Source organism: Portunus trituberculatus, chromosome 12 (assembly GCF_017591435.1).
Source record: "Portunus trituberculatus isolate SZX2019 chromosome 12, ASM1759143v1, whole genome shotgun sequence".
Classification (NCBI taxonomy): Eukaryota; Metazoa; Arthropoda; class Malacostraca; order Decapoda; family Portunidae; genus Portunus; species Portunus trituberculatus.
Window position 1 is genome coordinate 12085842 of NC_059266.1, and position 26110 is coordinate 12111951.

At 40.8% G+C, this 26110-nt stretch overlaps 2 long non-coding RNA genes across 2 annotated transcripts; both read left to right on the forward strand.

Annotated features, from left to right (window-relative positions):
• Positions 1-13645: 13645 nt before the first annotated feature.
• Positions 13646-14312, forward strand: LOC123502858. The gene is made up of 3 exons (XR_006674243.1): positions 13646-13681; positions 13894-14115; positions 14253-14312. It is a non-coding gene; the product is annotated as an uncharacterized LOC123502858 (long non-coding RNA).
• Positions 14313-18936: 4624 nt separating this feature from the next.
• Positions 18937-25807, forward strand: LOC123502859. The gene is made up of 3 exons (XR_006674244.1): positions 18937-18957; positions 25381-25464; positions 25698-25807. It is a non-coding gene; the product is annotated as an uncharacterized LOC123502859 (long non-coding RNA).
• The last annotated feature ends 303 nt before the right edge of the window (positions 25808-26110 follow it).

Sequence of the window (26110 nt, forward strand, 5' to 3'; positions counted from 1 at the left end):
TTCAAGAGACACATTAACATGATTTCTACATTATCAATACCAAAACACTCTTAATAACCATGCTCGTTATCTCTGTGGCCTTTTGAAATAATTGAAATAATGGCCGCATCACCTCTATTTTCAAAAGGCTCTAGTTTGAGTCATACGGGTTGTTAAGGGTAGTTTAATGGTTCTAGTGACAGATTAACATGATTTCTACGTTATCAACAGCAAAACACTCTTATTAACCAAGCTAGTTATCTTTGTGGCCTTTTGAAATAATGGCCACATCACCTCTATTTTGAAAAGGCTCTAATTTCAGTCAAACGAGTTTCTAATGGTAGTTTGAAGGTTCAAAAGACAGATTAACATGATTTCTACGTTATCAACAGCAAAACACTCTTAATAACCAAGCTCGTTATCTCTGTGGCCTTTGAAAATAGTGGCCACATAACCTCTATATTTAAAAGGCTCTAGTTTCAGTTACACGGGTTACTAAGGGTAGTTTGAAGGTTCAAGAGAGAGATAACGTGATTTCTCCGTTATCAACAGCGAAAACACTCTTAATAACCATGCTTGTCGTTTTTGGAGCCTTTGAAAATAGTGGCCACATAACCACTATTTTTAAAAGGCTCTAGTTTGAGTCACACGGGTTGTTAAAGGGTAGTTTAATGATTCTAGTGACATATTAATATGATTTCTACATTATCAACAGTGAAAATACTCTTAATAACCAAGCTTGTCATCTCTGTGGTCTTTGAAAATAATATCTTTATCATCACTCTATATTTAAAAGGCTCTAATTTCAGTCACACGGGTTTCTAAGGGTAGTTTGAAGGTTCAAGAGACAGATTAACATGATTTCTCCGTTATCAACAGCGAAAACACTCTTAATAACCATGCTTGTCGTTTCTGGAGCCTTTGAAAATAGTGGCCACATCATCTCTATATTTAAAAGGCTCTAGTTTCAGTCACACGGGTTTCTAAGGGTAGTTTGATGGTTCAAGAGACACATTAACATGATTTCTACATTATCAATACCAAAACACTCTTAATAACCATGCTCGTTATCTCTGTGGCCTTTTGAAATAATTGAAATAATGGCCGCATCACCTCTATTTTCAAAAGGCTCTAGTTTGAGTCATACGGGTTGTTAAGGGTAGTTTAATGGTTCTAGTGACAGATTAACATGATTTCTACGTTATCAACAGCAAAACACTCTTATTAACCAAGCTAGTTATCTTTGTGGCCTTTTGAAATAATGGCCACATCACCTCTATTTTGAAAAGGCTCTAATTTCAGTCAAACGAGTTTCTAATGGTAGTTTGAAGGTTCAAAAGACAGATTAACATGATTTCTACGTTATCAACAGCAAAACACTCTTAATAACCAAGCTCGTTATCTCTGTGGCCTTTGAAAATAGTGGCCACATAACCTCTATATTTAAAAGGCTCTAGTTTCAGTTACACGGGTTTCTAAGGGTAGTTTGAAGGTTCAAGAGAGAGAGTAACGTGATTTCTCCGTTATCAACAGCGAAAACACTCTTAATAACCATGCTTGTCGTTTTGGAGCCTTTGAAAATAGTGGCCACATAACCACTATTTTTAAAAGGCTCTAGTTTGAGTCACACGGGTTGTTAAGGGTAGTTTAATGGTTCTAGTGACAGATTAATATGATTTCTACATTATCAACAGTGAAAATACTCTTAATAACCAAGCTTGTCATCTCTGTGGTCTTTGAAAATAATATCTTTATCATCACTATATTTAAAAGGCTCTAATTTCAGTCACACGGGTTTCTAAGGGTAGTTTGAAGGTTCAAGAGACAGATTAACATGATTTCTCCGTTATCAACAGCGAAAACACTCTTAATAACCATGCTTGTCGTTTCTGGAGCCTTTGAAAATAGTGGCCACATCATCTCTATATTTAAAAGGCTCTAGTTTCAGTCACACGGGTTTCTAAGGGTAGTTTGATGGTTCAAGAGACACATTAACATGATTTCTACATTATCAATACCAAAACACTCTTAATAACCATGCTCGTTATCTCTGTGGCCTTTTGAAATAATTGAAATAATGGCCGCATCACCTCTATTTTCAAAAGGCTCTAGTTTGAGTCATACGGGTTGTTAAGGGTAGTTTAATGGTTCTAGTGACAGATTAACATGATTTCTACGTTATCAACAGCAAAACACTCTTATTAACCAAGCTAGTTATCTTTGTGGCCTTTTGAAATAATGGCCACATCACCTCTATTTTGAAAAGTCTCTAATTTCAGTCAAACGAGTTTCTAATGGTAGTTTGAAGGTTCAAAAGACAGATTAACATGATTTCTACGTTATCAACAGCAAAACACTCTTAATAACCAAGCTCGTTATCTCTGTGGCCTTTGAAAATAGTGGCCACATAACCTCTATATTTAAAAGGCTCTAGTTTCAGTTACACGGGTTACTAAGGGTAGTTTGAAGGTTCAAGAGAGAGATAACGTGATTTCTCCGTTATCAACAGCGAAAACACTCTTAATAACCATGCTTGTCGTTTTGGAGCCTTTGAAAATAGTGGCCACATAACCACTATTTTTAAAAGGCTCTAGTTTGAGTCACACGGGTTGTTAAAGGGTAGTTTAATGATTCTAGTGACATATTAATATGATTTCTACATTATCAACAGTGAAAATACTCTTAATAACCAAGCTTGTCATCTCTGTGGTCTTTGAAAATAATATCTTTATCATCACTATATTTAAAAGGCTCTAATTTCAGTCACACGGGTTTCTAAGGGTAGTTTGAAGGTTCAAGAGACAGATTAACATGATTTCTCCGTTATCAACAGCGAAAACACTCTTAATAACCATGCTTGTCGTTTCTGGAGCCTTTGAAAATAGTGGCCACATCATCTCTATATTTAAAAGGCTCTAGTTTCAGTCACACGGGTTTCTAAGGGTAGTTTGATGGTTCAAGAGACAGATTAACATGATTTCTACATTATCAATACCAAAAACACTCTTAATAACCATGCTCGTTATCTCTGTGGCCTTTTGAAATAATTGAAATAATGGCCGCATCACCTCTATTTTCAAAAACTCTAGTTTGAGTCATACGGGTTGTTAAGGGTAGTTTAATGGTTCTAGTGACAGATTAACATGATTTCTACGTTATCAACAGCAAAAACACTCTTATTAACCAAGCTAGTTATCTTTGTGGCCTTTTGAAATAATGGCCACATCACCTCTATTTTGAAAAGTCTCTAATTTCAGTCAAACGAGTTTCTAATGGTAGTTTGAAGGTTCAAAAGACAGATTAACATGATTTCTACGTTATCAACAGCAAAACACTCTTAATAACCAAGCTCGTTATCTCTGTGGCCTTTGAAAATAGTGGCCACATAACCTCTATATTTAAAAGGCTCTAGTTTCAGTTACACGGGTTACTAAGGGTAGTTTGAAGGTTCAAGAGAGAGAGTAACGTGATTTCTCCGTTATCAACAGCGAAAACACTCTTAATAACCATGCTTGTCGTTTTTGGAGCCTTTGAAAATAGTGGCCACATAACCACTATTTTAAAAGGCTCTAGTTTGAGTCACACGGGTTGTTAAAGGGAGTTTAATGATTCTAGTGACATATTAATATGATTTCTACATTATCAACAGTGAAAATACTCTTAATAACCAAGCTTGGTGTAGGGGCAGCGACGTCAGATGGCTTGCAACGATTTTTATCTGATCAGTTTTATCGTTCAGATAAACAGTTACGTCTAGGGCCGGCCTAACTAATAGATTCACTGACTGACTGATATTTGGACTGACTGATTGATTGACTGACTGATTAAATTAATAAAATACTAACTAAATGACTGACTATCTGGCTGACTGACTATTTGGCTAACTGACTGAATGACTGAATGATTGACTAACTGACTGTCTGACACACTGGTTGATTGTTTGTTTGACAAACGGCGCCTGTCCTTGGCAGAAAAAAGCATCGCGCGGTACGAAGGCACTTATGTATGTGGTGCGCGTGGCCAGGCACGTGTTGCCGTACGCGAGTGTGCACGTGTAGGGACCTGACAAGTGTGTAGAGAACCAATGAAGACGACAGAGGCAAAGGGAATCGGATAAGCGCCTGACACCACGTATATGTCACCCACGATTCCACCCACGCCCACACCCGTGCTACGTGGGTCCGAAAGCGTGTAGGTTGGGAGGGATGTGTCGTCAGGGACTCCCCGGTTGACACGAAACAGTAGGCGAAGGTTGGCGATGCAATTGATGAGCCGTTGTGTCCCTCGCCTATCACTGACACACTCCCGTTCATGAGGGCGAAGATGAGCAGGTGCGGGAACTGGCAGTGGTTGTGGTGGTGGTGGTGGTAGTGGCGGTGGTGGTATTTATATGCTTGTGTGAAGATAGATGGATAAGCGGGTAATTTGATGGGTTGATAGATACGGAAATGGACAGTTGGACAAACAAACAGATAGATGGATAGGCAGGCAGATAGATAAGTCAATAAATTCGTATATAAATAACAATATAGATGTGTATGTAGATAGAAAAAAGTCTATATTCCTCTACTTAGTGTCCTGTCACCCTGGTTTATTGTCAGAAATACTCGTATATCAGGCGGTAGAAATAGAGAATGAGAAAAATAGTACAGTCTGCCTTTTAAGCACCTTGTTTATTGCCTCGCGGGAGTTGCCAACACTCGCTGTACAACAAGATACAATTTAATATTTCCTGCTTTGACAAATAACAAAAGCTGGACACGATAACGAAGAGGAAGATGTCACAATAACCAATAAATCGACATGTGGTATTTGTATAAGCATAGCGTCTCATTAATAAGAGATTTAGTAACAGATAGTTATCATAAACATATATACATACGTCCTGTCTTCACAGATAACCTTTTGCTACGGCAGTAGTCTTTTAGCGGTGGTGGTGGTGACAGCAGTTGTGGCGGTGGGCTATACTGACCCATGCACACCCACACCCAGAGACACACACACACACACGCACACTCACACCCACACCCAGAGACACACACACACACACACACAAATAAAGTGAAGTGTTGCTATATTACCGACAGTTTTCAAGAAGCACCAGCAGCAAGAGACGCAGTGGCAAGCCTTCACCACAACACTCCACACTGCCTAATCTTCGTCTATTAAAGGTATTTATAAGGCTATTCAGTTAAGGTTAGGTTTTCTTTACATATGAGAGTGAAAACAGTACGCAAATATTTTAAAGTAATGGTATAAGGACCATGAAAAAGAGCAAGGCGTCTGTATTACCCTCTCATATTTGTTTCCTTCATTTACCATAGGCCAAACATGTGTCAGAATGCAGCCACCAGTCTAACATTTCATATAGCCTAGTCAAAATTTCTCTCTGTGGCTTAATTTTAGTTTGGTGAGATGATAAAGACTATATATGGATGTCCTGCCGCCACTGTTCCCGGGGTTTTCTCCGGGCCGCTTCCCTCCTCCCCGGCGGTCCCCTAGCCATCACCCTACCCACGCCATCACCCTTCTATCGCCAGCCTGCTGGGTCAAATACTTTTTTTTCGAATATTTCCTGACGGTAATATTGCGCTTCCATGGTATGTTTTTATGGTTTCTATAAATGTTTCGTCGTGTTTGAAGTGTGTTCCGCGCCTGTGCTGGGTAAATATGTGGCGTTTAGTGGTGTTTTATGGCGTATGTTAAAGGCTTTTTAACGCTCAAAATTTCCCACCTGGAGTTTTGAGCTTTTTCATTTCAAGGTATAAGTGGGCCTTTATGGTAGCAAAAGAGTGCCTGTCCTCTTTTAAGTGTGAAATCAATCTAATGAGTGAAATATGTGGACTTTGAAATGGTGTTTGGGGCTGTTGTAAAAAGCTCTTATTTTTCATTATTTTATTTGCTCACGTTTCTGCTTCTCGGTCTAACTCGCTGTAGAATGCCCTAAAAGATAGCTCAGACTCCCAGAAGTGTGATAAAATACTTGCCAAGTGAAAATGGCTTGACTTTACAGGACGTTTTAAGAGATTTATGGGTTAAAATGTTTTGTACTTTTAACGTACTTAATTTAGACCTTTTTTAAAAACCAGTTAAGCTGGAGATATTTTGATATTTTGAAAATTAGTTTAAGTATTTATCACGTCATAAAATAACAAGCATTTGGCCGTGGCTTCGTTTTTCTAAAAGTCATTTTTGAAATCAAATGATTTACGTAATTTAGCCGAGTCCCCCCGTTCCCGTTCTCTCGGATGACCACAGCCCACCCAGGTGGTGACTCACCATAGGCCCAGGGCTGGCGCCACTTTTCCAAATCCGCAGTTCGTCAATATTTTGCCTAATATCTAGTGATTTCTACGTGTTTTCGCGTGTTTCGAGGTTCAGGTGTGTAGATAATTGTAGCAGGAGGAGGAAGAAAGGAGAAATAAAGGAGGATAAGGAGGAAGAAAGGAGAAATGGAGGAGGAAGAGGAGCAGCAGCAAAGACACAATACTTAAGTCACCCTCCATTTCCTGAATTTTTGTCTAATATCTAACATTTTGATGTGTTTCTAGGCTCAGACGTGTGGATGGAAGGAGGAGGAGGAAGAAGAAGGAGTAACAATGGAGAAGAATGAAGGAAAAAATGAGAAATAAAGGTGGAATAGGAGAAGAAGCCAAGGTGTAATATTTAGGTAAGTGTCCCTTTTAATCCTAACGTTGTTTATAATGCATACTGTTGGTTTTGGGATAGATTTGGGGTATTTTAAGCTTGTTCATTAGTGTTGCAGACTGTTTGGAGTGTTATAAGTATGCCTTGCGGTTCATTTCGTTTGTTTTCAGTATATGTTAGATCTTTTAGGTATATTTTACGTATTTTGAGAGTGTTGATTGAGGTGTGTGTGAGTATTAGCATGTTTTGAGTGTGGTTTGGGAGAACTTTGAGGGGTTGGTTAGTGTTCTGAGTGGGGTTTGTGTTTGTTATGAGTGTTATAAGTGGTGGGTGGGGTGTTTGTGGTCTTTTGGGTGTGTGTGGGGGATATTTCAGTAAATATTGGGTGTTTCTAGTGAGTTTGGAGGTATTTTAACCTGTTCTGTGTTTTCTTAGTGTGTTTTGGGATGTTATTGAGTTTTTTAAGAGGGTTTTGTTATGTGTGGTTTTTCGTGGGTGTGTGTAAGAGTGAATTGGGCCTACACAAGGATTTTTCGGCCATCAACAGGCTAGCTCAGTGTCAATGGGCCCTTATAACAAGTGTCCATTATTGATTACCCGCTTCGTTCCCAGGTGACGACAGGCAGAATGAGGTGGACGTGGCGGAGGCTGTGGGCGGTCAATTCACGGCGCAGATTACCCACACCTTGCACCACGCTGACTGCCCGCCGCTGTTCACTAAAGTCTGGCAAGCCTGTGTCTCCGTGTTCTGCCCTGGATATAGGAGTAAAGGAAGTTGTGGTTTTTGTTGTTGTTGTTGTTGTTTTTCTGTTAAGATTTGTTTGCTCTCTCTCTCTCTCTCTCTCTCTCTCTCTCTCTCTCTCTCTCTCTCTCTCTCTCTCTCTCTTCTCTCTCTCTCTTCTCTCTACTACTACTACTACTACTACTACTACTACTACTACTACTACTACTACTACTACCGTTCTTTGAGTGAGGATAGGTAGTGTCAGGTCACGACGCGTTACGTCAGCAGGTTCCCACGCCTGTCCCTTCTTGCATATATTCTGACCTGCTCTGTTTGGTGAGGTGACGTGGGCAAGGCTTACCCACCAGTTGTATGGCTCTATCGGGGCGATGTGATGCAGCTGAACATTCATTTATCCTTCTACGCCACCCTCGTGCAACACTTCAACCACCACCGTCAGTGTGTGTGTGTGTGTGTGTGTGTGTGTGTAGGGATGATATTGGTAACTTGGGTGTCTGTAATGTGTTTTGGGTGAGCTTTTTATATTTTGAGGTGTTGCAGGGTGTTTTGTGTTAGTTTTGAGTGATTTAAGTTGTTTGTGTGTGTGTCAGTTGTGTATGGTGTGTTTTGTGGTGTGGTGTCAGTATTGGTGCATACTGTGTGCTTGTAGTGAATTGTAAGTGCGTTTATTGGTACTATGAGGTTTTTCATGTTGGCAGTATCCAAGGAGATTTGACAAAGCTAGGTTCAATGATTTCAAATTGATGACCATTATAACAGGTTCGGCAGTGTTCCAAATTGATATGGACAGTAAACTGAACAATTGTTTTGGTATTTTGTAAGCACGATCGATAATTTGGAAGTGATCATTGAGTGGGTAGGTTTGTGTGTGGGTGGGGTTAATTCACAGTACATAAGCCGGAGAACATTAAGATGAAAATAATGACAAATATTTAATGTGATTCGCAATGTACATAGAGGTGGATGAAATTGAGCAACCTTGCTTATTGTAGGCAACATTAATGAGGACCTTTGACTGTCTGTGTGGGAGTGTAAATTTTGTTGTTTGCCGGTTACTTGTATTTCAAGGTAACACGGAGAGCTAAGATGAACAGCATTGTGGTAACTTACTGCTAGGGTTTCTCTTAAAACACCATCTAGTCAATCTAAATTTACCTTACGATAGTCTAAACCATGAATAATAGTGATGTTAAAATACAAAGCCAGCATTTCACCCACAGAGTGCAATAGTGGCAGAGCTGCAGACGACTCCCACACGGAAGAGCAACAACAATCAGTCAGTCAGTCAGTCAGTCAGTCAGTCTCCCACAGTGCTGGCAGTGGTATTCCGAAGCAGCGCATGTGTGACGGCATCAATGATTGCTGCAGTAACGGAGAGGTGAGGAGAAGGCCTTGCTTTTGTCAGTATCTAACATAAGATTTAACTCATGCCCTGAACTCCTTTGTTTCATATAAAAGTTGCAGATTTTCTTACATTGTATACACTACAATACAAAATCACAACTTGACACTACTGAAGCAAATGCCTTTCTTGTGGCAGGATGAGTTTGTGCAGCTGTGTGGCATTGAGGAGTGTCGGGAGAAGAATGTCGGGTGTGTGAGCCTGTTTACATCAACACTGAGAGTCATATTACTGCCAGTGCCGGCCATGCAGGGTACAGACTCGTGTCAGAAAGTTCAAGTGTGAAGGTGAGGCCTCCCTGAACTGTCAATGTCACTCTACGGTCTGTCTTCTTAAACTTGTCAGTCCTTCACCTCTTCATTTAGCAGCAGCCTAAAGAAGTTAGTGTGGTATTTTGTTATTGTTGGCATACATCAACATGCATTTTGTCTCACGAGTATTACTAAGATCAGTGATTTACGGATAGGTTGTTCTTTATGATTAAGTATAATTTAATCTTGCCATATGCATTTGTCATGAGTACTGATATAATTTTTGTAGTTTTCCTCAACGTATTGTTGAATGTGTTCCTGGAATGCGTGTAAATCTATCCTTAAGTTGTAATAAATCTGTGTTTCTGAGAGTGTAATTCTCCACCCTCAGACGTTAATGAGAGCGTGGAGTCGCCCAGATCCTCTCCCTGTGGACCATCCCCTCAGCAGTGTTCGATCCGCCCAGCAGCAGCAACGGTCAGGAGAAGGCGGTCATTGAAGTGTCAAGTCCCCAAGCTGGCACGGTGGTGGGTGTTGTGCTGGGCTCCCTTGGGGTTCTTTGCCCTCCTACGTCTTCTATACTTTTCTCTGCAACTTTATCTTAAGTTTCCTTTGTGACTGTTCTATTGCTGTTGTGGTAGACGGAAACTGTTCTTCTCCTAAATTTATTAATAATAGAGTTCCTCAGGGTTCTGTCTTGTTACCCTCTCTTTCAATTATTCATTAATTAACCAAACTTCTTGCCCTATCTACTCCTACGCTGATGATACCACCCTATATCTTTCCACGTCCTTTCAGAGAGCTTCAGGTGAGCTTTTTATATTTTGAGGTGTTGCAGGGTGTTTTGTGTTAGTTTTGAGTGATTTAAGTTGTTTGTGTGTGTGTCAGTTGTGTATGGTGTGTTTTGTGGTGTGGTGTCAGTATTGGTGCATACTGTGTGCTTGTAGTGAATTGTAAGTGCGTTTATTGGTACTATGAGGTTTTTCATGTTGGCAGTATCCAAGGGGATTTGACAAAGCTAGGTTCAATGATTTCAAATTGATGACCATTATAACAGGTTCGGCAGTGTTCCAAATTGATATGGACAGTAAACTGAACAATTGTTTTGGTATTTTGTAAGCACGATCGATAATTTGGAAGTGATCATTGAGTGGGTAGGTTTGTGTGTGGGTGGGGTTAATTCACAGTACATAAGCCGGAGAACATTAAGATGAAAATAATGACAAATATTTAATGTGATTCGCAATGTACATAGAGGTGGATGAAATTGAGCAACCTTGCTTATTGTAGGCAACATTAATGAGGACCTTTGACTGTCTGTGTGGGAGTGTAAATTTTGTTGTTTGCCGGTTACTTGTATTTCAAGGTAACACGGAGAGCTAAGATGAACAGCATTGTGGTAACTTACTGCTAGGGTTTCTCTCTTAAAACACCATCTAGTCAATCTAAATTTACCTTACGATAGTCTAAACCATGAATAATAGTGATGTTAAAATACAAAGCCAGCATTTCACCCACAGAGTGCAATAGTGGCAGAGCTGCAGACGACCCCCACACGGAAGAGCAACAACAATCAGTCAGTCAGTCAGTTCTCCCACAGTGCTGGCAGTGGTATTCCGAAGCAGCGCATGTGTGACGGCATCAATGATTGCTGCAGTAACGGAGAGGTGAGGAGAAGGCCTTGCTTTTGTCAGTATCTAACATAAGATTTAACTCATGCCCTGAACTCCTTTGTTTCATATAAAAGTTGCAGATTTTCTTACATTGTATACACTACAATACAAAATCACAACTTGACACTACTGAAGCAAATGCCTTTCTTGTGGCAGGATGAGTTTGTGCAGCTGTGTGGCATTGAGGAGTGTCGGGAGAAGAATGTCGGGCGTGTGTGAGCCTGTTTACATCAACACTCAAGAGTCATATTACTGCCAGTGCCGGCCATGCAGGGTACAGACTCGTGTCAGAAAGTTCAAGTGTGAAGGTGAGGCCTCCCTGAACTGTCAATGTCACTCTACGTTCTGTCTTCTTAAACTTGTCAGTCCTTCACCTCTTCATTTAGCAGCAGCCTAAAGAAGTTAGTGTGGTATTTTGTTATTGTTGGCATACATCAACATGCATTTTGTCTCACAAGTATTACTAAGATCAGTGATTTACGGATAGGTTGTTCTTTATGATTAAGTATAATTTAATCTTGCCATATGCATTTGCCATGAGTACTGATATAATTTTTGTAGTTTTCCTCAACGTATTGTTGAATGTGTTCCTGGAATGCATGTAAATCTATCCTTAAGTTGTAATAAATCTGTGTTTCTGAGAGTGTAATTCTCCACCCTCAGACGTTAATGAGAGCGTGGAGTCGCCCAGATCCTCTCCCTGTGGACCATCCCCTCAGCAGTGTTCGATCCACCCAGCAGCAGCATCGGTCAGGAGAAGGCGGTCATTGAAGTGTCAAGTCCCCAAGCTGGCACGGTGGTGGGTGTTGTGCTGGGCTCCCTTGGGGTTCTTTAAAAGAGGAGAGTGTAGACCAAGAGAGGAAAGTAACCTCTTTTAGAGATTTCGGTGAAAATTTTGCTGTAGCGTTAGACATATCAAAGGCTTTTGATAGAGTCTGGCATAAAGCTTTGATTTCCAAACTGCCCTCCTACGTCTTCTATACTTTTCTCTGCAACTTTATCTTAAGTTTCCTTTGTGACTGTTCTATTGCTGTTGTGGTAGACGGAAACTGTTCTTCTCCTAAATTTATTGATAATAGAGTTCCTCAGGGTTCTGTCTTGTTACCCTCTCTTTCAATTATTCATTAATTAACCAAACTTCTTGCCCTATCTACTCCTACGCTGATGATACCACCCTATATCTTTCCACGTCCTTTCATAGACGACCAACCAGTCAGGAAGTCAACTAATCACGCAGGGACGCCAAAGAACGCCTGACTTCCGATCTTTCTAAGATTTCCGATTGGGGCAGAGAAAATCTAATAGTTTTCAATGCCTCAAAAACTCAATTCCTCCATCTATCAATTCGACACAACCTTTCAGACAGGTACAGGTCTTCTTCAGTGACACTCAACTGTCTCCCTCTTCCACAATGAATATCCTTGGTCTGTCCTTTACTCATAATCTTAACTGGAAACTTCACATCTCATCTCTTGCTAAAACAGCTTCTGAGGCATCTCCGCCAGTTTTTCTTGCCCTCAATTCCTTTCTCTGTATAAGGGCCTTATCTGCACGTGTATGGAGAACTCTTCGCATGTTTGGGGGGGTTTCAGTTATCTAGTTTTACTAGATAGGGTGGAATTAAAAGCTTTTCGTCTCATCAACTCCCCTCCTCTGACTAACTGTCTTCAGCCTCTTTTTCACCGCCGAAATGTTGAGTGTCCTTCTCTCTTTTATCGCTATTTTCATGCTAACTGTTCTACAGATCTTGCTATCTTCATGCCTCCCCTCGTCCTGTGGCCTCGCTGTACAAAGGTTTCTTCTTCTCATCCCTATCGTGTCCAACTTTCCAACGTAAGAGTTAACCAGTACTCTCAATCATTCATCCTATTCATTGGTAAAATCTGGAACTTCCTACCTGCATCTGTATTTCTGAATTCCTGCGACTTGTCTTCTTTGAAGAGAGAGATATTGAGGCATTTGCTCCCTAGTTTTGGCTGACGCTTTTCCACTTTTTAGAGAGCCAGCACTCAAGTGGGTCTTTTTTTTAATCTTTTCTTTGTTTCTTGCCCTTGGCTGGCGCTCTTCCTACATGAAAAAAAACCTCTCAGGACACAAGTCCTCTGCTCATCACTCATCATTCCTGTCGCCCATCATGATCGTTTATGCCTTAAGGAGCAAATGACCAACGTGTTCACTCCATGCTGGAATTCACCATGCATGGAGAAACACTTAGTGAATGAAGATAACGTTCCTTGTTAGGAGACGCCATCTTCTTAGTGAGGGAGTGTAGCGAGCATGCTGGCTAGTCACACATCACCAGCTGTGCGTCGCGTTGTGTCTTGCTGCCAAGCCATGATAATAAATTAGTACCAAGTATTATGTAGTTGTTAAGGGTAGTAGTAGTAGTAGTAGTAGTAGTAGTGGTTGTCACTCACACTATTGCAAGGTGTGTTCAGGTGTGAAGGTGAGGCCTCCCTGAACTGTCAATGTCACTCTACGGTCTGTCTTCTTAAACTTGTCAGTCCTTCACCTCTTCATTTAGCAGCAGCCTAAAGAAGTTAGTGTGGTATTTTGTTATTGTTGGCATACATCAACATGCATTTTGTCTCACGAGTATTACTAAGATCAGTGATTTACGGATAGGTTGTTCTTTATGATTAAGTATAATTTAATCTTGCCATATGCATTTGTCATGAGTATTGATATAATTTTGTAGTTTTCCTCAACGTATTGTTGAATGTGTTCCTGGAATGCGTGTAAATCTATCCATAAGTTGTAATAAATCTGTGTTTCTGAGAGTGTAATTCTCCACCCTCAGACGTTGACGAGTGCGTGGAGTCGCCCAGATCCTCTCCTGTGGACCATCCCCTCAGCAGTGTTCGATCCGCCCAGCAGCAGCAACGGTCAGGAGAAGGCTGTCATTGAAGTGTCAAGTCCCCAAGCTGGCACGGTGGTGGGTGTTGTGCTGGGCTCCCTTGGGGTTCTTTGCCTAGCTGTTGGGGTACGTCAAATAGTTTTCACTTCTTTATACTGTGGGGTCTTGCTCTGGTTGTGTTGTGGCTGTGCTGTGGCAAAGATGGCGTAATTAAGCAGTGGGTGAGATTCTTCCAAACTTTAAACAATTCTAAATTGTTCTTGACACACTGAGAATATTCCATTACTGTAAAGTTTGCCGACTTACTTTTTTTTTCATCTCACCTGCAACATTTTCAGTGTACAGATGTTTGTCGGGTTCCTGAAGATTCGGCGACGTGTTATCATCCATGCAAGCTTCCCCAACCCAGCCAGTGTACCACAAGACAACAGGCAGTGAGGAGGACGGTAGGAGGGAGCGAGCGGCTGCATGCACTATTGAACGGGACAGCATTACATTCTTGCCACAGTTGTATGACTACACTGAAGCAAGCATAGAATAAAGTGTTGAGTGACCATGATGTGAGTATTGTGGTTTGTACATTACACTTTTATCTCATCGTGTGTCATTTTAAAAGGTTTTGTACTTTCTTGTTATTTTTTTTTCAGGACTTATTAATGTTGGCGCCATTTCAATGTTGTTCCATCTCTTGTTCCAGGAATCAGTACTACTAACGCCAAAGAAGTGAGGGAAGTGTTTGGAGTGAGCGTGCAAGACCTACAACAGACACCAGACTGCTACTGCCGGTGTAGCCAAAGGAACAAGAGGAGGCAGAGGAGGAGGAAGAAGAAGAGGAAAAAGAGAGTGATTCTTGGAGACGTACCAATGAAGTTCTGCAGGTTGGCCACAAATCTTCATTACTGGTGTAGTGTATTTCATTGATCATTTGTACATTGGGTGGATAAATTTGTAGATTTTGTAGACAGTTGTAGATGTGAAGTGGGTAAGGTTTTTTGCCATGCCTTATCTACACCAGCAGAAAACCGTGATATGTAGAAGTTGTGATAGAAGCATTGTGATAGAAATATACCGTGTACATATGCATAGAGAATTTAAAAGAGGAGAGTGTAGACCAAGAGAGGAAAGTAACCTCTTTTAGAGATTTCAGTGAAAGTTTTGCTGTAGCGTTAGACATATCAAAGGCTTTTGATAGAGTCTGGCATAAAGCTTTGATTTCCAAACTGCCCTTCTACGTCTTCTATACTTTTCTCTGCAACTTTATATTAAGTTTCCTTTCTGACTGTTCTATTGTTGTTGTGGTAGACGGCCACTGTTCTTCTCCTAAATTTATTAATAAAGGAGTTCCTCAGGGTTCTTTCTTGTCACCCTTTCTCTTTCTGTTGCCCTATCTACTCCTACGCTGATGATACCACCCTACACCTTTCCACGTCCTTTCAGAGACGACCAACCAGTCAGGAAGTCAACTGATCATGCAGGGACGCCAAAGAACGCCTGACTTCCGATCTTTCTAAGATTTCCGATTGGGGCAGATTAAATCTAGTAGTTTTCAATGCCTCAAAATCTCAATTCCTCCATCTATCAAATCAACACAACCTTTCAGACAGGTACAGGTCTTTTTCAGTGACACTCAACTGTCTCCCTCTTCCACAATGAATATCCTTGGCCTGTCCTTTACTCATAATCTTAACTGGAAACTTCACATCTCATCTCTTGCTAAACACAGCTTCTGAGGCATCTCCGCCAGTTTTTCTTGCCCCTCCAATTCCTTACTCTGTATAAGGGCCTTATCTGCACGTGTATGGAGAACTCTTCGCATGTTTGGGGGGGTTTCAGTTAAACAGTTTTACTAGATAGGGTGGAATTAAAAGCTTTTCGTCTCATCAACTCCCCTCCTCTGACTAACTGTCTTCAGCCTCTTTTTCACCGCCGAAATGTTGAATCTCCTTCTCTTTTATCGTTATTTTCATGCTAACTGTTCTACAGATCTTGCTATCTTCATGCCTCCCCTCGTCCTGCGGCCTCGCTGTACAAAGGTTTCTTCTTCTCATCCCTATCGTGTCCAACTTTCCAATGTAAGAGTTAACCAGTACTCTCAATCATTCATCCTTTTCATTGGTAAAATCTGGAACTCCCTACCTGCATCTGTATTTCCGAATTCCTGCGACTTGTCTTCTTTGAAGAGAGAGATATCGAGGCATTTCCTCCCTTGTTTTGGCTGACGCTTTTCCACTTTTTAGAGAGCCAGCATTCAAGTGGGCCTTTTTTTTTTCTTTTTCTTTGTTTCTTGCCCTTGGCTGGCGCTCTTCCTACATGAAAAAAAACCTCTCGGGACACAAGTCCTCTGCTCATCACTCATCATTCGGCGACGTGTTATCATTGTACCACACGGGCTGGGATTTTCATTGAAGGAAAACTCTCTTCCAAGTCAATTTTACATATATTTCAAATATAGTAAAGTACATTCGAACAAAAAACGATGAAAGTGACGCGGCACTCTGAACCAACAACAGAGAAACACGAGAGGCACCCTTAACACTCTCTCCCCACTTGAATACACCACTTAACTCCACATAATGACACCCTCGATTATATTACCACGAAACTCCGCTGCCCTGATCACATTACCCACCTGATCAGAGACCCTCGCTCACCGTGACGCGTCCACACCCCACCAATGTCCCGAGATCGCGTCCTTTCCTGCCCCCCACTCAAATCTACTGCCCCGCGTGCCAATTCACACAATGTTAAATACCCTGCCTTCCTTACTCTATTCCTCCGTATACATGTTGTAGTACACTTCATGCTAACACTAATATTTCTACCATGCACAACATTCCAAAATCCCTACTCACAAAGTTCCTCCGCTCGTATTAATTATGGGTTTGGTACGGCAGTTTTCCTCCTTAGGCCTACAGAGCCACCCACGCAAACCCGATCCACCTTGGCTCTCCTTAACATACCATCCTTATCGTTACATCCTCCACAATCCCTTCCCCAACCCTGTGTGCCACAAGACAACAGGCATTGAGGAGGACGCCATTTCAATATTGTTCCATCTCTTGTTCCAGGATTCAGTACTACTAACGCCAAAGAAGTGAGGCAAGTTTTTGGAGTGAGCGTGCATGACATACAACAGACACCAGACTGCTACTACTGCCGGTGTTGCCAAAGGAACAAGAGGAGGAAAGAAAGGAAGAGGAAGAAGAAAAGGGTGATTCTTGGAGACGTACCAATGAAGTTCTGAAGGTTGGCCACAGATCTTCATCACTGGTGTAGTGTATTTCATTGACCATTTGTAGATTGGGTGGATAAATTTGTTGAATTTGTAGACAGTTGTAGAGATGTAGCGGGTAAGGTTTTTTGCAATGCCTTATCTACACCAGCAGAAAACAGTAATATTTAGAAGTTATGCATAGCATTTAGGTAAAGAAAACACAAACTTTAGCTATGAGATGGAGGGATGTTGGCTAGAGGCAGTAGAGGAAGGAAAGGATTTAGGAGTAGTGATAGACAGGACTATGAAATTTTCAAAGCAATGTTTAGAAGCAAGAAATAGGGCAAATAGGATCCTGGGTTTTATAAATAGAAATGTTAGTTATAAAAGTAAGGAAGTGGTGCGTAGCTTATATAATTCTTATGTTAGGCACCATTTAGAGTATTGCATACAGGCCTGGTCACCCCATTATAGGCAGGATATCAACATGTTAGAAGCAGTTCAGAGAAGAGCAACTAGGATGATACCAGCTTTGAAGCGCCTGGAGTATAGAGATAGATTAAAGGAATTAAACATGTTTTCATTTGAGAGGAGATGTATAAGAGGGGATATGATAGAGTTATTTCAAATGTTCTCAGATACAAACTACATAGATGTGAGATCTTTCTTTACCTTAGAGGAGGGAAGTAGGACTACAAATCATGGCAGGAAGATTAGAAAGCAAGGCTGCAGGTTAGATAGAAGAAAATATTTCTTTAGTCATAGGGTGGTAGAGCTCTGGAATGCATTGCCAGAGAGGGTTGTAAATAGCACTAGTTTGACAATGTTTAAAAACAGAATAGATAAGCACTTCAATTTATTAGATTTATAATTATGTATAGCACTGCATGATAGTTTTATAAGAAATTGACTATAGTTAAACAAGACATGATCCCCATGTATGGGGATCACAGATTGTAGAGGAATTCACTGCAGGACTTAGCCCTGTTAATGGGCCAAATATTTAGAATTAGTATATAATGTATTGTGTACTTGTAAGTGTATCTTTAAGTACTGATGACGAGGTCGCTGTGCGACTGATACAGGATAACCTAGATGGGCCCTGGTGGCCCTTTGTTATCCTATTATTTATGTTATGTTATGTTATGTTATTGTAATAGGAGTGTACGGTGTACATATGTATATAGTATTTAAGAAAGGAGAGTGTAGACCAAGAGAGGAAGGTAACCTCTTGGGTCACGATTCCTCTGCTCATCACTCATCATTCCTGTTGTGAAGCACAAAGGTATTGTTACGTGTTTCCCAAGATGATGTTTTGTGAGTCTTTCAATGCAATACTTAATTTAAGTGTCTGGCCAGTGTCTTGTAACGTGGTGCAGTTTTTGTTACTTGTATTTATTTTTCATACCTACTGATATGACGATATCTTGTGAATGATACTCCTATATATTTCTAATGGCAACACAATATCTCTTGATATAATAAAATGCATAATGTATCGACTTGTTTTCCTATCAGTTGAAAGAGATGCAAAACAATATCTGGTTTGCAAGTGAAGCGAAATTAGTCAACAATTTGTTGCATGGCGCCACAGCGTCTGAGGTGATATGATGCCACAATATAGTGGCATGGAAATACTAGTAGTAATGTGTAAACTGACACACTGCCCTCCATGATGGCGAAGGTGGGCAGGTGTGGGTGTTGGCGGTGCTGGTGGAGATATCTACATGCTTGTGTGTTGATAGATATATAAGCTGGTAATTTGATAGGTTCATTCATAGGGAAATGGACAACAGTTCGATGGTGTATACACTGCTACAACAATAAACTTATCAATCAATCAATGAGTGAGGCTCTCGAGACAAGTTTGCTCTGCGTCACTGGGAGGGATAAACGGTCCTTATTAGAGTCAACGGGGCCCTATACTGATTAGCCTATGTGTAAGTCAAGACAATTACTTCGTGTAGGAACATTTGTAGCATGTACAACAATGATTTAGCGACCTTTTAGCGACTTTTCAAGGTGGATCTGGTGACGTACAATATTTCCATTTGGCAACTCACCACCACCACCACCACCACCGCCAGTGACCAGACGTCCATTTCCTCACCAGACACGAGACCTGTGAACACGGTGACCGCCCCACTTGCCCCACCTAGTCCACCAGCTCCACCTGCTCAGTGAAAGGGTGAGTCTATTAATAGAGTGGAGGGAACAAACATGATGGGACAGTGATGGGACGGTAATGGGGCGGATAGTTTAATAGAAAGCTGTATAATAATGCACTGAAGGGTGACGTGACGTGTGGGAGTGAGTGGATAGTGAAGGGTAGTGAATTAATGGTGCCACAGTGTCATTAGTGATGGGACGGTGATGGGACAGTGACGGGGTGGACAGGCTGTACTAGGAAGGTGTGTCGTGCATTGAAGGAGTCACATGTGGACAGTTAGCTGGTGGAGGGTAGTTAAGGTAGTTAATTAGGCGTATGGTAGTTATAATGCTGTGGGTGTTATGTGTGTGTCTCTCTCTCTCTCTCTCTCTCTCTCTCTCTCTCTCTCTCTCTCTCTCTCTCTCTCTCTCTCTCTCTCTCTCTCTCTCTCTCTCTCTCTCTCTGCCAGACGTCAGTTTTCTCCGGAACACGTGGATCTGTGTGTCTTGAGTCACTTCATTATATAGTGAGGGCGGCTGCGGAGGCGTATGGGCTGACTGGGAAACCTGGGCGTGAGCATGCATAGGCGGGACAGATGTGGGCGGCAGTGGGTGTGGAGGTGTTGACGCCGCCCATAGCTTTGTGTGTGTGTATGTGTGTGTGTGTCATTTCTCGTCTCCTCTCTCTCTCTCTCTCTCTCTCTCTCTCTCTCTCTCTCTCTCTCTCTCTCTCTCTCTCTCTCTCTCTCTCTCTCTCTCTCTCTCTCTCTCTCTCTCTCTCTCTCTCTCTCTCTCTCTCTCTCCTCTCTCTCTCTCTCTCTCTCTCTCTCTCTCTCTCTCTCTCTCTCTCTCTCTCTCTCTCTCGTGTCGTCTGGTCTGGTCTGGTCTCCTTGCTGTGTCTCGTCTTGTTGACCAGCGTCTGAGGTGATATGGTGCCACAATATAGTGGCATGGAAATACTATATAGTCTGACCAGCCTTAATTTACGGCCATGGGGGGGCGAGCGTCTCTGTACAGTGTTGCCACGTTTTCACTACTGTTACACACACACACACACACACACACACTCTCTCTCTCTCTCTCTCTCTCTCTCTCTCTCTCTCTCTCTCTTTGATTTTTTTTTTAGTAAGACATTTATATATATATATATATATATATATATATATATATATATATATATATATATATATATATATATATATATATATATATATTAAATTTGACAATTTTTCCACACCACCCATGAGGTATTTGTGTTGTGCGTTTTTTTTTAAAGAGGTGTCCCCAGTAGTCATTATTCCTGTGTATATGATAAAAGAGTTCTGACGACTCTTCATCAGATGAGAGTGATTGTGAACGAGTGGAGATAATGGTCAATCACCATATCTCTCTGTTCATCATTCACTTGTAATCCCTCAGAGTGTCTCACAGCATTTTTCCAGTTGTCTGCCGTGATGCTGTTGAGACTCTCCTGGACGAGTGGCTTCAGGTCTGCAATCTTAAAGGTGTTTCTCTTTGCCACATATTAACCTTTAACCTGTGCCCAAATCAGTTCTATTGGGTTATAGTTGCAGTGGTATGGGGGTAAGCGTACAACCTTATGCCCATGTTCTGAGGCAGTCTTATCAATGACATATTGTGTGAGCGGCTGCAGTGTGGCGAGTGACAAGATGCAGGAGTTGAGTCTTAAGTAGACCGTCTGGCACTACAACACCCTTCTTCTCCAGCCATTCTTGGAAATGGAAGACCATTTCTTTAGCCTGGCTGTGTAAATGTGAGGAATGGCTTGAATGGGCTGCCATACTGTCTGCAAAGAACAATAAGGAAGTGAGTGGCACGAGGTCAGTCACGTCGCCACCAGCAATGTGTCAAGGCCACCAGCTGGGTGTGGAAGAGTTGCCGCTCGCAATGTTTTTTTTTTCTTTTTTCACTTAGGTATTGATATGTACCTACTATTTTGTAAAAATAGAAGTTACACATTAGCTTGGCTTACGGATCATGTCTTGAAATTACTGTAAAAGCCAGTACATGTGAGCATTTTATCTTATAATTATAGCAACATCTGGTACTACAAGGTGAGGCTATTCGGCTGGGTTCATCAGTATTGCCGCCACTCACAAGACTTCTACTATTTTTTTCTTACTTTGGATAATAGATTATTTCTTTTTTCCATGCTCATTATCTTATATCTGTAACGCTGATATTATTACACACCCTAAACATACGCTAAGTACCATTATAAGTTACTACAGTTGATATCAGCAACACTGTTGAATATGTAAGTGGCCACATCATCTCTATATTTAAAAGGCTCTATTTCAATCACAGGGTTTCTATAGTTTGATTGGTTCAAGAGACAGATTAACATGATTTCTACATTATCAACAGCGAAAACACTCTTAATGTTGTCGTTTCTGGAAAAATATAATCATCACTATATTTAAAAGGTTTCAGTCTCTATTAACATGATTTCTACATTATTTAAAAGGCTCTATCTCTGTTTGAGTCACACGGGTTGTTCTAAGGGTAGTTTAATGGTTCTAGTGACAGATTAACATGATTTCTACGTTATCAACAGTGAAAATACTCTTAATAACCAAGCTTGTCATTTCTGGAGGTCTTTGAAAATAATATCTTTATCATCTCTATATTTAAAAGGCTCTAATTTCAGTCACACGGGTTTCTAAGGGTAGTTTGAAGGTTCAAGAGACAGATTAACATGATTTCTCCGTTATCAACAGCGAAAACACTCTTAATAACCATGCTTGTCGTTTCTGGAGCCTTTGAAAATAGTGGCCACATCATCTCTATATTTAAAAGGCTCTAGTTTCAGTCACACGGGTTTCTAAGGGTAGTTTGATGGTTCAAGAGACACATTAACATGATTTCTACATTATCAATACCAAAAACACTCTTAATAACCATGCTCGTTATCTCTGTGGCCTTTTGAAATAATTGAAATAATGGCCGCATCACCTCTATTTTCAAAAGCTCTAGTTTGAGTCATACGGGTTGTTAAGGGTAGTTTAATGGTTCTAGTGACAGATTAACATGATTTCTACGTTATCAACAGCAAAAACACTCTTATTAACCAAGCTAGTTATCTTTGTGGCCTTTTGAAATAATGGCCACATCACCTCTATTTTGAAAAGTCTCTAATTTCAGTCAAACGAGTTTCTAATGGTAGTTTGAAGGTTCAAAAGACAGATTAACATGATTTCTACGTTATCAACAGCAAAAACACTCTTAATAACCAAGCTCGTTATCTCTGTGGCCTTTGAAAATAGTGGCCACATAACCTCTATATTTAAAAGGCTCTAGTTTCAGTTACACGGGTTACTAAGGGTAGTTTGAAGGTTCAAGAGAGAGAGAGTAACGTGATTTCTCCGTTATCAACAGCGAAAACACTCTTAATAACCATGCTTGTCGTTTTTGAGCCTTTGAAAATAGTGGCCACATAACCACTATTTTTAAAAGGCTCTAGTTTGAGTCACACGGGTTGTTAAGGGTAGTTTAATGATTCTAGTGACATATTAATATGATTTCTACATTATCAACAGTGAAAATACTCTTAATAACCAAGCTTGTCATCTCTGTGGTCTTTGAAAATAATATCTTTATCATCACTATATTTAAAAGGCTCTAATTTCAGTCACACGGGTTTCTAAGGGTAGTTTGAAGGTTCAAGAGACAGATTAACATGATTTCTCCGTTATCAACAGCGAAAACACTCTTAATAACCATGCTTGTCGTTTCTGGAGCCTTTGAAAATAGTGGCCACATCATCTCTATATTTAAAAGGCTCTAGTTTCAGTCACACGGGTTTCTAAGGGTAGTTTGATGGTTCAAGACACATTAACATGATTTCTACATTATCAATAGCAAAAACACTCTTAATAACCATGCTCGTTATCTCTGTGGCCTTTTGAAATAATTGAAATAATGGCAGCATCACCTCTATTTTCAAAACTCTAGTTTGAGTCATACGGGTTGTTAAGGGTAGTTTAATGGTTCAAGTGACAGATTAATATGATTTCTACATTATCAACAGTGAACACTACTCTTAATAACCAAGCTTGTTATCTGTGGTCTTTGAAATAAATAATATCACATCATCTCTATTTTAAAAGGCTCTAATTTCAGTCACACGGGTTTCTAAGGGTAGTTTGAAGGTTCAAGAGACAGATTAACATGATTTCTCCGTTATCAACAGCAAAAACACTCTTAATAACCATGCTTGTCGTTTCTGGAGCCTTTGAAAATAGTGGCCACATCATCTCTATATTTAAAAGGCTCTAGTTTCAGTCACACGGGTTTCTAAGGGTAGTTTGATGGTTCAAGAGACACATTAACATGATTTCTACATTATCAACATGATTTCTGATTATGATTTCAAAACACTCTTAATAACCATGCTCGTTATCTCTGTGGCCTTTGAAATAATTGAAATAATGGCCACATCACCTCTATTTTAAAAGGCTCTAGTTTGAGTCATACGGGTTGTTAAGGGTAGTTTAATGGTTCTAGTGACAGATTAACATGATTTCTACGTTATCAACAGCAAAACACTCTTAATAACCAAGCTTGTTATCTTTGTGGCCTTTGAAAATAATGGCCACATCACCTCTATTTTGAAAAGTCTCTAATTTCAGTCAAACGAGTTTCTAATGGTAGTTTGAAGGTTCAAAAGACAGATTAACATGATTTCTACGTTATCAACAGCAAAAACACTCTTAATAACCAAGCTTGTTATCTCTGTGGCCTTTGAAAATAGTGGCCACATCACTCTATATTTAAAAGGCTCTAGTTTCAGTTACACGGGTTACTAAGGGTAGTTTGAAGGTTCAAGAGAGATTAACGTGATTTCTCCGTTATCAACAGCGAAAACACTCTTAATAACCATGCTTGTCGTTTCTGGAGCCTTTGAAAATAGTGGACATAACCACTATTTTTAAAAGGCTCTAGTTTGAGTCACACGGGTTTCTTAAGGGTAGTTTAATGATTCATGTGACATATTAATATGATTTCTACATTATCAACAGTGAAAATACTCTTAATAACCATGCTTGTCATCTGTGGCCTTTGAAAATAATATCACATCATCATCACTATATTTAAAAGGCTCTAATTTCAGTCACACGGGAACTAATAGATTCACTGACTGACTGATATTTGGACTGACTGACTGACTGACTGACTGATTAAATGAATAAAATACTAACTAAATGACTGACTATCTGGCTGACTGACTATTTGGCTAACTGACTGAATGACTGAATGATTGACTAACTGACTGTCTGACACACTGGTTGATTGTCTGTTTGACAAACGGCGCCTGTCCTTGGCAGAAAAAAGCATCGCGCGGTACGAAGGCGCTTAGAAGTGTACCGTAGGATGTATGTGGTGCGCGTGGCCAGGCACGTGTTGCCGTACGCGAGTGTGCACGTGTAGGGACCTGACAAGTGTGTAGAGAACCAATGAAGACGACAGAGGCAAAGGGAATCGGATAAGCGCCTGACACCACGTATATGTCACCCACGATTCCACCCACGCCCACGCCCGTGCTACGTGGGTCCGAAAGCGTGTAGGTTGGGAGGGATGTGTCGTCAGGGACTCCCCGGTTGACACGAAACAGTAGGCGAAGGTTGGCGATGCAATTGATGAGCCGTTGTGTCCCTCGCCTATCACTGACACACTCCCGTTCATGAGGGCGAAGATGAGCAGGTGCGGGAACTGGCAGTGGTTGTGGTGGTGGTGGTGGTGGTGGTGGTGGTGGTATTTATATGCTTGTGTGAAGATAGATGGATAAGCGGGTAATTTGATGGGTTGATAGATACGGAAATGGACAGTTGGACAAACAAACAGATAGATGGATAGGCAGGCAGATAGATAAGTCAATAAATTCGTATATAAATAACAATATAGATGTGTATGTAGATAGAAAAAGTCTATATTCCTCTACTTAGTGTCCTGTCACCCTGGTTTATTGTCAGAAATACTCGTATATCAGGCGGTAGAAATAGAGAATGAGAAAAATAGTACAGTCTGCCTTTTAAGCACCTTGTTTATTGCCTCGCGGAGTTGCCAACACTCGCTGTACAACAAGATACAATTTAATATTTCCTGCTTTGACAAATAACAAAAGCTGGACACGATAACGAAGAGGAAGATGTCACAATAACCAATAAATCGACATGTGGTATTTGTATAAGCATAGCGTCTCATTAATAAGAGATTTAGTAACAGATAGTTATCATAAACATATATACATGCGTCCTGTCTTCACAGACAACCTTTTGCTACATCAGTAATCTTTTAGCTGTGGTGGTGGTGAACACAGTTGTGGCGGTGGGCTATACTGACCCATGCACACCACACCCAGAGACACACACACACACACACACACACACACACACACACACACACACACACACACACACAATAGTTGCTATATTACCGACAGTTTTCAAGAAGCACCAGCAGCAAGAGACGCAGTGGCAAGCCTTCACCACAACACTTCACACTGCCTAATCTTCGTCTATTAAAGGTATTTATAAGGCTATTCAGTTAAGGTTAGGTTTTCTTTACATATGAGAGTGAAAACAGTACGCAAATATTTTCAAGTAATGGTATAAGGACCATCAAAAAGAGCAAGGCGTCTGTATTACCCTCTCATATTTGTTTCCTTCATTTACCATAGGCCAAACATGTGTCAGAATGCAGCCACCAGTCTAACATTTCATATAGCCTAGTCAAAATTTCTCTGTGGCTTAATTTTAGTTTGGTGAGATGATAAAGACTATATATGGATGTCCTGCCGCCACTGTTCCCGGGGTTTTCTCCGGGCCGCCTCCCCCCGGCGGTCCCCTAGCCATCACCCTACCCCAACCATCACCCTTCTATTGCCAGCCTGCTGGGTCAAATACTTTTTTTTCGAATATTTCCTGACGGTAATATTGCGCTTCCATGGTATGTTTTTATGGTTTCTATAAATGTTTCGTCGTGTTTGAAGTGTGTTCCGCGCCTGTGCTGGGTAAATATGTGGCGTTTAGTGGTGTTTTATGGCGTATGTTAAAGGCTTTTAACGCTCAAAATTTCCCACCTGGAGTTTTGAGCTTTTTCATTTCAAGGTATAAGTGGGCCTTTATGGTAGCAAAAGAGTGCCTGTCCTCTTTTAAGTGTGAAATCAATCT